The following is a 13,481-nucleotide window of genomic DNA, read 5'->3' on the forward strand; positions in this document are numbered from 1 at the left end:
GTGAGTGAGCACGGAAAGAAGAAAAGGCAGAACTGCAAAACACTACATCCAGTAATCTTCTGTCACCAAGCTCCCAGATAAGCACTGACCATTGTGACCTGTGAATCCAGCATTTATGTGCCCAGACAGTCTCTAAACTGTACAGCTGCTTGTCTCCACTTCTGCTCATTCATCCCCCTCAACCCCTCCCCCCTCTATAGGTTATAATAGGACTCAGCAAACCTGTCTTCCCTTTTCTGCCCCATAATGAAGATGGCTTTGCCTGATAGAGAGCAGATAAGAAGTGTGTGTGTGTGTGTGTGTGGCTGTAAAACTGTTTTTTGAGTACAGAAAGAGGCTTTTTTGCCTCATAAAACCTATTACAGAGTTTCTTAAAATCACTTGTACTATTCATCTCTGAAAAAAAAAAAAAAAGTATGAATAAAATAACAGTTGCACTTTAGACATGTCACAGACACTTTTTGCACGTGTGTTGCATGCCTCCATATCACGCAGAATATGTCTTAGTTGTTATCAATATCTCATTTTTATTCAGTAGAACTTTGGGTGGGCCTTTCTTAGCTTGTTCCTGACATGGACAGAGGTGGCAGCAGAGCAAAGAGCACTGTTTCAGACTGGAAAGAATGCACCACTTCCTGCAGGACATACAGCAGCTGATAAGTACCGGAAGGGTTGACATTTTTAAAAAGAAGTAATTTACAAATCTGTATAACTTTACTATACCAGTTGATTTATTCACATTGCAGTCATGTCACGGTTTTTGCTGTAAAAACTTGGCAAAACGCAATGGGGGGAGATTTATCAAACATGGTGTAAAGTGAAACTAGCTCAGTTGCCCCTAGCAACCAATCAGATTCCACCTTTCATTTCTCACAGACTCTTTGGAAAATGAAAGGGAGAATCTGATTGGTTGCTAGGGGCAACTGAGCCAGTTTCACTTTACACCATGTTTGATAAATCTCCCCCTATGTTTTTCACTCAACATGTGAATACATCCTCATGCATGCAGGAACTGATTACAGGTCAAATGGAGGTTCTATTATGTTCGGCCTTTATTACGTTAATAAAAAATGCAATATTTAAAATAAATAAATAAACATATATATGATGCAATATTATGCCACTCAGCCAGGGCACTTTTTCAGTCTCTGTAATGGGCAAGGTGCCACCGATGCAAGCACCACCTTGGCACCTTGGCCCTCCTCCACCAATAATGATCCAGCCCTGGATTCTATATACTTGTTGTGCTTGTAGAGATGAGTAATTCTAGCAGCATTCATGTTCTGTGGTCGTGTCATATCGTATGAGATGAAGACTGGGATTTCATTCATCTATTGCTGGTGCCAACCACACGTCACTGTAATTGGAATGAATGATCCGGAGCCAAGAGCCATCAAAGCGGCGGACAACTGTGCAGAGAGCTGACTGTCCTATTTCCACCACCATATCTGCCATCTCCCTATCTAGAATAACTCATGGCCGGGCATTGATAACACATGGCCGGGCATTGATCACATTCTCATCCCTTTTAGTTCCCAAGTCGATTTCACGGCTCCTTATATTAGTCACTACAAATTCTCATTGATTTTTGTTAATAGTCGGGGATGACAAATCCAGGCTAGTGCTCCAGGATCTTAGGAGTCGACTCATAGCGGTGATATGCGGACTGGTCACACAAACACCTTCTGCTGGATCTTTTGCCAGTGAAAAGTTATAAGGAAAAGGTTACATATTCTGGTATATGTTGGCAGATGTACAATATGGAGGCTGAGCTCCTCGCTGTCAGTGTATTATCTTAGCCAGCATGGTCATCATTATACTAAGAGCCTAAATATATTTCTTCTGGCTTTGTACCCGTATAAGTGTAACTGTAATTTTTATGCCAGTTGTATTGTTTTTCAGTTGTATTCATGAACCAGTCCAGAACAGTACAATATACAATGCAGTACTAGTACAGTATACAGCACAGTACAATATGCAGTGCAGTACTACTACAGTATAGTATACAGTGCAGTACAATGCAGTACTACTACAGTATAGTATACAGTGCAGTACAATGCAGTACTACTACAGTATAGTATACAGTACAGTACAATATACAATACAGTACTACTACAGTATAGTATACAGCACAGTACAATATACAATACAGTACAATACACAATTCAGTACTACTACAGTATAGTATACAGCACAGTACAATATGCAGTGCAGTACTACTACAGTATAGTATACAGTGCAGTACAACATACAATGCAGTACTACTACAGTATAGTATACAGTACAATATACAATGCAGTACTACTACAGTATAGTATACAGCACAGTACAATATACAATGCAGTACTACTACAGTATAGTATACAGCACAGTACAATATACAATACAGTACAATACACAATGCAGTACTACTACAGTATAATACAGTGCAGTACAATGCAGTACTACTACAGTATAGTATACAGTGCAGTACAATACACAATGCAGTACTACTACTGTATAGTATACAGCACAGTACAACATACAATGCGGTACAATATACAATGCAGTACTACTACAATATAGTATACACAGCACAGTACAATATACAATATAGTATACAATACAGTACAAGATACAATGCAGTAAAACATACAATGCAGTACTACTACAATATAGTATACAGCGCAGTACAATATACAATGCAGCACTACTACAGTATAGTATACAGTACGGTACAATATACAATACAGTATAATATAGAGTACAGTACAATGAATCCCTTTCAGTAGATAGGACAAGGAACACATGGGATAGACCCATCCACAGTAACACTGTTGCTGATACCTGGCATCTTGCCTATAGAACAGCATGTATGAACGGTAATTCCATACATGAGTCCTTAGGAACATTACTGGGCACAACGCTCGCCATGTACAAGCTGTAAATGAGCCAGAAGTAATCTATGTATCCTGCCATCTGTGCAGTCAAGCTGGACAATTTATCAGTAGTCTAACCTACTGCCAGCTTAAGGCCGACCTGTCACTGCTAAAGTAATAGTCACAATTATGCCCATTATATAACTCGCGGAATACTGGAATTGGAAAGCGAGAAGAAGTGAACCAGATTAACCCCTAGGAAATGATTCTCTTCCTGTTGCTAGTCAGTCCCTGCGGCTGGGAATTGTGACCCTTGTAAGCTGTGAAGAAGGGCAGCAAGGCCTCAGGGAGGACAGGGGCACATGGGTCAAGGTTTAGCCATTGGCTGGTTAGGGGAAAAAATTTATTCCCCATGTCTATTTGTATTATGGAAAAAAGTAAGATGTCTTAAAGCCATAGCTTGGTGGGATAAGGACTTAAAGGGAACATAAGGACTTAAAGTGGGTCGTCATCATGGGAGGCAGGGAAGTGCAATTGTTATGTTGCAGTTCAGTCCCATTTAAATGAATGGTGCTGAGTTGTAATACCACACACAGCCTGAAGACAGGTGGGGCGCTGTTTTTGGATGACAGCAGCTATATTTTTATAATCTTTGATAACCCAAAAGTATGGATTTGACTATTTGATATTATATCATAGCTACTTGATGGGTCAGTGTTGAATATTTGGTTTATATTTTAGGAGGAAAAAACTAAAATACACACATAAGGGGAGATTTATTAAACATGGTGTAAAGTAAAACAGGCCCAGTTACTCCTAGCAACCAATCAGATTCCACCTTTCATTTTCCAAAGAGTCTGTGAGGAGTGAAAAGTGGAATCTGATTGGTTGCTAGGGGCAACTGAGCCAGTTTCACTTTACACCATGTTTGATAAATCTCCCCCATATACTTTTTTTTTTACTAACTTTCTTATCCCCCCCCCACATTTTACAACCTTTGCACCCCTTGGAGGATAGCGGCAATGCTTGATCCACAGTTGTGAGTAATTTCATGATGGCTTTGTATCAAGCTTTGAAATTCTGGAAACTTTCTGTTTCAAAGACAAAACCTTTAAATAATCATTGCCTTGGCTCATAAAGTGGGATAAAAAAAAACAGGGGAACTCCAGAGTTCCAGGAAAAAATTAGGTTTTCTGGGCAGAATGTCATTTTGGCATTGTACATAAAAAAAATTTTTTCGAGCCCAATATATGAAATACATCGATGATGTGACAGCAGGAAGAGCAATGTTTTTTTCAGTCTCCTTCATTTTGTTATGTGTTATTACAGCAGGTACAAAGAAGAATAATTAAGTCATTTAATATCTATCTAATTATTATTTTTTTATTTTATTATATTTTATCAATTTTTTTTAAAGAAAAAAACATCTTAAATTTTGCAGCAATATTCAGATTGTTCTATAGGAACTGATGACATCATCAGGACATGAACCACTCAGTGCCTTGTACCTTGATGACATCACTAGATCAGGGAACATTCCTAGACTACTTTCTCATGGAATTTAGCACATGCTGGACATTAACATTATGTTTTTTCTTTTTTGTTTTTTTTAATCTTTTTCTGTTGCTTTCGGTTAACATCTATATTATCATGATTGAGTAAGTTTTATTGTATTCTTGTTCATTCAAGTCCCTGTATCCTGGAATAGAATATTCTAAATACCAACAGCTACAAATCTCTGTTTAGCATATTCATCATGTATGGGTTCCAAATGAATTTCCTTTGCCTAATAATATTTTTTTTCTCATGCTTCGTAAAGGAGTAGTTATGAAAATTGCCCCATGTGCTAGGTACTGTGGGGCAACAAGAGGTAGTTAACTAAAGGGCCTTTTAGATGGGCCAATTATTGGCTAGAAATGCTCCTGTGGCCGATAATTGACCTATGTAAATGTGACAATGATCAGCTGAGGACAGGGAAAATGCCGGAGCTGTCTCCTCCAGAGGAAGCGGGGCCTTAAGACAGTGGCTTGACGGGAGAGCTGTAGAAGAGGATGCCTGATCACAAGCAAGCAACTCACTAGGTAAGTATGCAACTGCTGTTGTTTGGCAAACTGACAGCACGGATATATGTATGTCTGTGCTGTCAGTTTTGATGGCTGCACGAATGATACACGGATCATTCATGCAACCCGGCCACCTGATTTTTTTGTGTCATGGAAAGGCGCTGCAAAGAGTGCCAATCTTGCTGATCAGTGCTCTTTTACGGTGGCCCGTGGCCGAGAAATTATTACATTTAAAAGTACCCCAAGGCCTTAGGGCTCTATTACACAGAGCATAATATATAAATAATAAATATATAAGACACCAAGGGAACAAAGGCCGGTAAGTATATTTTTATTTAACACTAAAAGGAAGGGCTACATGGACATTGCTAATGATGTCCGTGCAGCCAATGCTGCATGATAATTAAAGGGAACCAATCACGTTAAAAACTTCCCTGAAGCTAAGGATACCCTTGTACCCTGCATGCCCTGCTTGATTAACCTGCAATCTTACTTTTATAAAGTCTGTCGCTGTATGCTAATTGCAGCCAAGTAGTCATCTGGGCGTATGTAGTCACAGTCCTGGGAGTATGTAGTCACGGTCCTGGGCAGGTTCCGGCGGTGTATTCAAGCCCAGAGGGGCGTGATTGAAAACGCTCCTGTCCTGTGACGTTACCCGGGGGCCGGCATTACACGGCGACGCGCAGACGTCTTAATGTCAGTAACATAACAGTTGGGCTATGTTCAGACTACGTATGAGACCGACCATTCCGTGACCCGGCCAGGTCACGGAACGGCCAGTCTCAGAAAAGATCATCTTGGTTGGTACTGCAGTATCGGCTGGATGATCTTTAGCGCCGTGTAGTTCTGATGCGGGCGCATCCGTGTGCGCCCGCATAGGAACTCCCCACTGCACACTATGGAGCGTGTGGCCAGTGCCGCATGCTCCATAGTGTGCACTGACAGGGTTTTCTGCGGCCGCTAGTCACTGAATAGCGGCTGCAGAAAACTGACATGTCAGTTTTCTACGGTGCCGCTAGGGGTCCCGGACGGAGTGTATACTATGGGTATTCCCTCAGAAGGAAGCACTACGTAAGTTCCGTGGGAACTTGTCACAACCGCCATGATTCCCACAAAACTTACGTTGTGTGAACATAGCCTTAGTCTAATTTTTGGGCCACCTTATAGAAATCCCCTTTATAGGGGTACTACAATATGGTATGTAATCCTAAGGGATAACAAGCTGATCGCTGGGGGTCCAATCACCCAGACTCTATAGAGCCAACTTAACAGAGTCAGGAAACACTCTCAGGATTGGTGGGGTCCAGGTGATCGGCCCCCAGAGATCAGCACGTTATCTCCTATCCTACGGACATGGAATAACATGCTCAGATGAGAATACTCCTTCAAGAGTGAAAGTTACTAAGAATATGTCCTGTTTATACTGGCTGCTTGTACAGGTGTCCCTCTCTCTTACGACACAAGGCAGTGAATGAGGAGCTGACTTGCTCGGTTGCTGAGATACATAGAAGTCAAGTAATGACACAAACAAATGTTGATTCACCATTAGCAGGTTGTTGGTTGGTATTTCGGCACTATTTGACACCACTTTCCCAGGCTGGGACACATGTTATTTGTCACTGTCACTTCTAAAGTTGAAAAGTTTATCGTGTTAAAGTGGTAGCGTGACGCCTACTCGGCTTGAAGTGAATGCACTACTAGTGGAAATTTTTTTTTGCTGAACAGTTTAGTGAAAATAATTATATTGTAACTATTAGTTATCAATGATTGGATTTCTTATGCATTAAGAAACTTAACCCCTAAGTCAACACTGTGTATTAGTGACTAAAGGGAAGCTTATATAAACTATGGGTAACAAAGTTTATCCTGACCCATAAGTCTAGACTAGATCAAGCTGCCTTTCAGGGCTGGGACCAGAGATGTAACTAGAAGAGACAGGGCCCCGTAGCAAAATTATAACTCAGTTTTATTCACTTCAAAGGAACTGAGCTGGAATATCAAAACCAAACTGAGGGCAAGAGGGGCGCTGTTTCTGGAAGAAAGTGGCTATGTTTTTTTCTGTTCATGGATAGCCCCTTTAAGGTAAGGAATCTTTACCTTGTTGAGTTGCATAAAAAAAACTAGGATGTTACAAGTTTAGGAATAATGTAATACAGAGTTAAGCAATAATAATTAAGATATTAAATAGTAAAGCAAAAATAATTCAAATCACAAACCAGACCTTTTCATCAGACGCTTGACTCCCTATATTCCTCAGGCCCCAGACCAACTCCTGTATTTTTCAGGCCCCAGACCAGATCCCTATATTCTTCAGGCCTGATACCACACCCCTATATGCTTCAGTCCCATTACCAGACCCCTATATTCTTCAGGCCTGATACCAGACCCCTATATTCTTCAGGCCCGATACCAGACCCCTATATTCCTTAGACCCCAGACCACACCCCTATATTCTTCAGGCCGATAACAGACCCCTATATTCTTTACGCCTGATACCACACCCCTATATTCCTCAAATCCCATACCAGACTCCTATATTCCTCAGGCCCCAGACCAGACTCCTATATTCCTCAGGCCCCAGACCAGACTCCTATATTCTTCAGGCCCAATACCACACCCCTATATTCCTCAGGCCCAATACCACACCCCTATATTCTAAAGGCCCAATACCACACCCCTATATTCTTCAGGCCCAATACTACACCCCTATATTCTAGCCCTAGACCAGACCCCTGTATTTATCAGACACTATCAGCCACAGGAGATATCCCAAAATAATTCACACCTCAGACCAGGCAACTAAATGTATAGCCTGGATCAAATACTTAAATCATCAGACCTGGCCATTTAGTTATCAGACTCTAGTATGCACTCTTTGGACTTCATAGTTCCCTTCACTTCCTGGTATCCTGACAGCGACCAGCATCAGATCCCTGTATGCCGCGCCACACACAGTGCCCAGAAACTGGCAAGCATTAGGTATTGTGTTCCAGGTTGGGCTGTTATGCCTGATACAGCAGTAGTTATACCTTTGGTAGAGACCATGCATCCTCATCAGGCATTCTCATATACCTTGGAAATCAATTGTGCACCCATGCAATAAAACTGCTTGCAGCCATTGAATGCAACTCCTTATTGCTTATGTAATCTTTGGTCATGTGACAGACACACCCATGCATTGACTGGTTCTCACAGCCCCTGCACTTGTGTTTTGATCACATGACTGAACGTTCATCAGTGAGGCTTCTCGGTGAATGACAGCAAGCAGTGATCTTCACTATAGCCAATGCATACAGGAAGTATATAGGTATATTATACAACCTTACCCTATGTAATCATCAGCCATATCACATGACCACAGCTCATATCACCGTCATTACACATCAGGTCCAATGTCTGCCTCCATTGCTGACTGTTTCCATCTCCAGCCTCATTGAGTGTTAATACCTCTGCGCTGCATTCTCTACCCTAGTGGGATATCGCCTTGCTGCCGCAGACGTTCAGGCATTTCTTTATCCAAACATCGCGACTATTGCCAAAAACTTGTGAAACGCAATAATGTGTCTTTAAGGACAAACTGAAGTTTTTAAACAATCTGCGACATTGAGCTGGAGCCGGGCCATTGCCGCTTGCGTTACTTCACAGTCTAAGGAATGGAACGTTTTTCTTGGGTTGTACAATGTTTGGAGAATTTAAAGGGGTTATAAAAGATCATCATATACCAGACATATCATGTATCTATATCATCCCATTCTAGACATATCCTATAAATATATATCATTGTATACCTGACATATCCTATATCTATATCATTGTATACCTGACATATCCTATAAATATATATCATTGTATACCTGACATATCCTATATCTATATCATTGTATACAAGACATATCCTATATCTATATCATTGTATACCAGGCATATCCTATATCTGTATCATTGTATACCAGACATCTCCTATATATATCATTGTATGCCAGACATATCCTATATATATAATTGTATACCAGACATATCCTATTATCTATATCCTCCTATATCTGACATATGATATATCTATATAATTGTTAACCAAACATCTTATATCTATATTATCCTATATAAGATATATTATATATCTATATCATCTCATACCATACCAGACATATTTTATATCTGTATCATTGTATACCAGACATATCTTATATCATGACATATTATATAGCTATATCTTTGTCTGACATATCATAAATCTATATCATCCTATATCAGATATATCATATATCCATATCATGCTATATCAGACGTATCATATATCTATATCACCCTATACAAGATATATCATAAATCTATATCATCCTATACAATATATATCATATATCTTTATCATTCTATACCTGACGAATCATATATCTATATCATCCTATACCTGACATATATATCCATATCATCATATACCTGACATATCATATCTATATCATCCTATACCTGACATATCATATATCTATATCATCATATACCTGACGTATCATATATCTATATCATCGTATACCTGACCTATAATATATCTATATCATCCTATACCTGACATATCATACCTCCTATATACCCTATACCAGGGGTATCATACATGTATCCCATCCTATACAAGATATATCATATATCTATATCATCCTATACAAGATATATCATATATCTATATCATCCTATGCCAGCTCCGTCTGGATCTACTGCGTCACTATAGATTCCTATACATTGATCTCTACATAGGAAAAGAGACAGTGAGAAGCATGTGCACTTCTGTTTTTCTGTCACTTTCCATTCCGATAGAAGCAAACTGCTGTCATCCCATCCACTCTCTCACAAACAACCAACTTTCCGGAAAAAAATTTTTTTATTTTTTTTTTAAAGGCACACACACACATCCTCCAACCTACCCAGCACTGCAGTCTTCAGGCTCCTTTAAATCTCTGCAGAAGACATCATTCCGATACTCTTTCCTGGTTTCTTTTCTTTTCTGTCTTGTCTGATTTTTTCTTTTTTTTTCTTTCTTGGAAGTCTTGAAGTTAAACGCTGGAATGTTGCGCAAATTTTTCCATTGGATTCAACAAGAAAAGATCCAGAGGGAGGAAAAGACGTTTCGTCAGGGCTTAGAGAATGGATCGAGCAGAAGAGTCCGGAAGCATCAAAAAAGTTTAGGAACTTTTGCAAGATAATTTTTTTCCTTGTATGTTTTTTAAGAGAGTAAAAATAAAGGACTTTAAGAGTCAATGAGTCCTGAGAAGTGTTTCTTGCTTTGGAGGGAGATAGAAAGTCAAAGAAAGAAGTCAGAAGTTGTCTCTGCTCAGCTGGACTGTCTGACTCTTCTACTCCCCTTTTCTTTTTCTTGACTTTTTTTCTTCTTCGCTAAGTGCCTCCCCCTCCTCCTGCTCTCCCCTCGGTGTGAGGGTGACTGAGAGTCTGTTTTCAATTCTGCCTGATTTATCCCTGTCTTTTTTTTTCTGGTCTCAGGATATGAGGGGATGTTTAGAAAATCCACAAGTGATGCCAGCTGCTGACTCATGATTTCATTAAAGTCCGACACGTATTATTTCTGACTTTACAAATTAACATTGGTCGTCTTCACAGGGCTACCCCCTTTTGTTCTTATATGTGACCCTATAAATTCACGAATCATCATGGTGATTATATAAAATTGGTTGTCCGCTTAAGACCCCCTAAAAATAAGCTGTGACCCCCAGCGATCAGCTGTAGTATGAAGTTGAAACGCGTTGGTATCAAATTCTAATGGTTTTAAAGCCTGCTGTACCAATAAAGAAGAAGGGATTTTACTGTTACACTTGTTGGACCTGAGGTTTTCCTTTGTGGTACGCTAGGAAACCTCAAATATATCTTATAGATTGTAAGCTCTTGGGTCCTCCCTCCTCTTGGTGGATAATTTGTGTAATTTTGTAATTTCTAATTTTTTATATGTAGCCCCAGAATTGTAATGTGCTAAGGAATCTATTGGTAATTAATAAATATTGTTAGATAAATAAATATTGTTAAAAAATATAATAATAATAATAATAATAATAATAATCCTGCCAGAAAGTGTTCAATTTCTCTGCAGCACTACCACAGGGGAAACTAGGTATTACATGATATCCAGTGAAATCAATATAATGTTCATGTTAGGGCCCTTGCACACAGAGCAATAGGTGAGGAATTGAAGAGGAATCCGCTCCTAATTTCTGCTTGAAATTCCTCCCGTAAAATATGAACAGGGCAATGTCTCATTGTGTTCAATGGGAATTCCGCTGTTGTTCACACTGCCCAAATTCGCCGCAGATCCGCTTTCCGCTAGAGCAATCCTATAGGAATCCTAAGTCAATGGGGCTTGAATTCTGCTTAAAATTCTGCTTGAATTCCACTTGCATTCCATTTGAATTTCAGCTCAAATTGAGCTTCTATTCTGCTCCTGTTCTGCCACAGCAGAATAGACGAGGAATTTCAATCAGAAACATTTCCTCTTCAATTCCTTGTCTATCGCTCGTGAAGCATCCGGTCACAGAACGGCCGATGTTACTGAAGATCATGCCGGCTGGTACTGCATTTGTGCTGAAGTGGGATGCGGCGCACCCGTGTGCTCCTGCATCCCAATTCAACATTGAGAGCCAAACTCTCCATTGTGTGAACTGTCAGGGATGTGCGGCCGCTATTCAATGAATAGCGGCCGCACAAAACTAACATGTCAGTTTCTTGTACATCCCCTAGCGATCCCGGCCAGAGTGTATACTATGTGTATACACTCTGGCCGTGATTACATAGATGGCAGCACAGCGTAAGTTTCCTATTAATCACAGCTGTTGTTGCAAATGGGCATCAACGGCCGTGATTATTAGGAAACTTACATTCTGTGAACATAGCCTTAGGGTGTGTGCACACTGAGCAATTTTCACGGATTCCTCTCCTATTCTGCTTTGGCAGAAAAGGAGCAGAATAGGAGGAGAATTTGAATAAATTCCGAGCGGAATTCAAGCGGAATGCAAGCAGATTTTCAAGCAGAATTCAAGCCCCCTTGACTTCTATAGGATTCCTCTAGTGGAATCCACCCAAAAAAGTGACATGGCGTGGAACAGGGATAGACAACAGAATTTTCCTGACGGAAATGAGAGCGAATGAGCGGAAAGCCTTTTCAATACAATTGAAAAATAAAATGTTAATTTTTTACGGGCAGAACTTTGAGCAGATTCCAGACGCATTTTGCAACGGAATCCGCTCGAAATTCCCAAAAAATTGCTCAGTGTGCACGCATCCTAATACATGAGCTTGTCAAGTCCTCCAGTATTGCTGGATATAAGCTTTTTCTTAAATAAATGGAAGATAATAGTCACATGTATTATTATTTTAGATAACGAAAATAAAATAAAAAATTGAAACACTAAAATCCGGGACACTGCAGTCTATGAGGTGAGTACAATATAGTTATGTAAGAACTTTTGTATGCCAATTCTAAGTGTCAGTTCTTCTTCAATGACTAACTTTGGGGTTGTCCCCTCCAGAATTTTGACCTCTCTTTTGAACAATTCGACCAACAACCAACCAACCTCAACTGGTCATGAAGCATCTATTGTCTTCCAATCACACTGGCACCACTTATCAGATACACAAAGAACAGGATTGGTTCAGTCCAACCTGTCTTATTCTTTGTTTTCTGCAAGCATATATGACAGGTGGCAGATATCATACAGATCAATGGGTTTACCAATAATATCTTATGTTTGAGGAATCTTTACATAGGGTCATTTTTATGATTTTTCAGCTGAATGGGCAAATTTTTGCCCTATGTAAATCACAATTTCTTCTTTGTGTGATGATCGATGAGATTGTGCGACACTAAAGAACAATGTTTATTGGTTACGCATCTCCCTGTATAAACAAGAGAATTATGGCTAAGGGCCCTATTACATGGAGTGATAATGTCAGGGCCCCGGGGAACAAAGACACAGGACAAGTGGGCCCTATGGCTAACACCACCCATGCTGTCCCTACCTACATGCCACAACAGCTCTAAATAACTGCGGACAACTGGGCAGCGTTCCCTACGCTGCAGTAAGTGCAAACACAAAACAAGACAAGACACATAAACACATTTAAGAATAGTCAGCGGGCAAGGTTGGCAACAAACGGGCAGCTGAAGTACAAAGTCAGAATCCACAAGCAATGTCGGGGTCACGACATCCAGAGGTCAGAATCACTATTACACACTGTAAGGAGATACAAGGACAAAGCACTAGGAACTAGGCCCAATACCAGAGAAATAGACAAAGCAAACGGAGAAACAGAAGCGAGAGACAGAACCGATATGAACTGAGGACAGAGCAAGGAACACTGAGGACTTAGCGAGGTAAACTAAAGACTAAGCAAGATATACCGAGGACAAAGCAAGACACAGAACCAAAAGACAAGGAATGGCATGAAACAAGCAAAGGGATCAGAAAACCAGGAATACAGACTAAAGGCAAAAAGGCTGGATCTAGCTGAACAGACAAGCTAGACAAAGCTATCAAGAGCTCAGACTGAAGGAAGAGACCAA

The 13,481-nt window shown here is 40.2% G+C and overlaps 1 protein-coding gene across 3 annotated transcripts in view; it reads right to left on the reverse strand.

Annotated features, from left to right (window-relative positions):
• PDGFRB (platelet derived growth factor receptor beta) overlaps positions 1 to 10,341 on the reverse strand; it is an 81,014-nt gene extending 70,673 nt beyond the window's left edge. For 2 of the 3 annotated variants that reach the window (XM_069969130.1, XM_069969131.1), the window contains exon 1: positions 9,841 to 10,341. The gene's annotated coding sequence lies outside the window, so the exon portion shown is untranslated. Of the gene's footprint in view, positions 1 to 8,247; positions 8,461 to 9,840 lie in introns of those variants that run through there. The other variant, XM_069969132.1, reaches the window with a different exon arrangement.
• Positions 10,342 to 13,481: the final 3,140 nt, after the last annotated feature.

Source organism: Dendropsophus ebraccatus, chromosome 1, assembly GCF_027789765.1.
Source record: "Dendropsophus ebraccatus isolate aDenEbr1 chromosome 1, aDenEbr1.pat, whole genome shotgun sequence".
NCBI classification, from domain to species: domain Eukaryota; kingdom Metazoa; phylum Chordata; class Amphibia; order Anura; family Hylidae; genus Dendropsophus; species Dendropsophus ebraccatus.